Source organism: Penaeus monodon, chromosome 11 (genome assembly GCF_015228065.2).
Source record: "Penaeus monodon isolate SGIC_2016 chromosome 11, NSTDA_Pmon_1, whole genome shotgun sequence".
Lineage (NCBI taxonomy): Eukaryota > Metazoa > Arthropoda > Malacostraca > Decapoda > Penaeidae > Penaeus > Penaeus monodon.
In genome coordinates, this window is record NC_051396.1 from 11,143,775 (window position 1) to 11,146,274 (window position 2,500).

Consider the following 2,500-nt stretch of genomic DNA (forward strand, 5'->3'; position numbering starts at 1 on the left):
ACTGTTGTACTACACCTGCAACGTATATCAATATTACCAATACCAATAATAACTAGAATTACAACCACTGTGTATATTACCAGTACGAAGAACAACAGCAGTGATATACTAATACCAGTAGTACTAACAATAACAATAAAAATACGGGTGCCCTACTACTACTACTATTGCTACTACCATTTCTACTACTACTACAACTATTAATATTACTAGTACCACTGCTACTACTACTACTATTACTACTACTACTACTACTACTACTACCACTACTTACTACTACTACTACTACTACTACTACTACTACTATTACCACTACAACTGCTACTACTACAATTACTAACCAGCCCTGTCATTAAGCACATGGCGACGGATTCGTCATTCATCAAACGTCTTGTGCCGTTGCCAGATCTCTCTGTAGCTTCTCTGTTATTACTGGTCTGTTATTATGTCTGCGCTGTCCGTTATTACTGCTCTAAAACCTATTGAAAGGGTTGCTACTACTCATAAATTGCTATTCTTGTCAGAGAGGTTGGTTATATAAATGTCATTACAATTTTTGGTAATGGAGGTTATGGTAATAGGAGCAACAACGATGGTTATATTAATGTTGATGGTAATTATGCTAGCAATTATAAGAATTTTGAAACTGAAATCGACTATGATACCTATTGGTAATTGTCAAAATAATAACGATGAAACTGCTTAATGTGATGAACCCAGTCTATGACCATTATGATGAAACAAAGGTACAGTTTTGCAATTATTATTATTTTTTTTGTACAGAATGTCCACAGAAATGTGTATGATAAAAAATGGTAAAAGGTAATAACTGAAAAAAGAAAATTTCTAGACGAGACGAACTAATAATTAAAAAAATATTTACTGAAATAACTATCGCATTATAACTTTTTTCTTTTTTATATAACAATGGCATACCAAATATTACAGCCTCCAGAAAAAACAGAAAAGTTAAATAGTCGTAAATATGTTCTGTCAATACACAACAGCCATACCTCGACGCCCTAAAAACACCCGACAAGAGATGCTAAAAATACTTCCCCCCAGTCACACTTCGCCAAATCCTTCTTCTCGTAAGAGTGATTACCTAACTGAACCCTTCTTGCTGAGTCACTTTCATATACTATCTAACACGGTACCGTTTAGGCTTCTGAGGAACCCTGCCTTGTGTTCCTGCAGATTCATTGTGTCTTCTGCTGTTGACGGAGGAGCACTGGGATCCTCTGTCGAGAACTGGACACGAATTCAAGAGTAGTTGTGTAGAAGAGGAGCGTTGTATTGGAATTGGGTTTAATACGTTTTTGGGGAAAGAAAATGTACAGATCTGCGGGTTCAGTAGAGATAGTACAATTAAATTGAAACTCAGGTAAGTTGTGAGAAGCGAATGTGGGAGTCTAGGAGGAATGTATCTGTCCTTTTGCATAGCGTTCACTGATAATAGCTTGAGTAATATACACAAGGCATTAAGCCATGTATATCATTGAACATTATTTTGAATAGTAGGCCTTCAGCCTGTCGTCAGTGAAACAAAAAACGAACGAACTTCCATATTTGATTCGTATTGGAAATTTGGAATGGATATGATTTCTTAATATATATGTCATATTATATTATTTCATATTATATAATAGAGTGAATCGTTTGAATCATACACAATTAGCTGTCTACACGCAAGATATATGCATAATATATATATAAATATAGATATCTATCTATATATATAGAGAGAGATAGAGAGAGATAGATACAGAGTAGAGACAGAGATAGACAGAGTAGAAGATGCTAGATAGAGATATATATAGATGAGATAGATGATAGAGAGGGACATAGGTAGTCGAGATGCAGAGAGAAGGAAGATATATAGAGATGATAAGAGCTAGAGGAGTAAGAGTATATATATATAGATGTAACAGAGTTAATATAGAGTAATATATATAGAGATATACTAATATATAGAATAAATATGGGTGTGTGTGTGTGTGTGTGTGGTGGGTGTGTGGGTGTGTGTGTGTGTTGTGCGGGTGTGTGTGTGTGTGTGTGTGGGGTGTTTGTGTGGTGTATGGTGTTATATAAATGTGCGTATTATAAAACATACACACACACACAACACACACACACACCACACACCACACACACCCACACCACACACATAGAGATATATAGAGTAGATAGAGAGAGAGAGAGATATGATATATGAGAGTAGAAAGAGATATGTAGATATGATGTGGGTATATATATATGATAATATAGATATATATATATATAATATAGAGATATATATATAAGATATATATATATGAATATATATAGAACATATACAGATATATATATATATATATAGATATGATATATATATATACACATATATATTACAGATATCATATAGTATATATATATATAATATATATCTCTAATAAATATTATATATATATATTATATATATTATATATAATATATATATGTGTGGTGTGTGTGTTTTGGG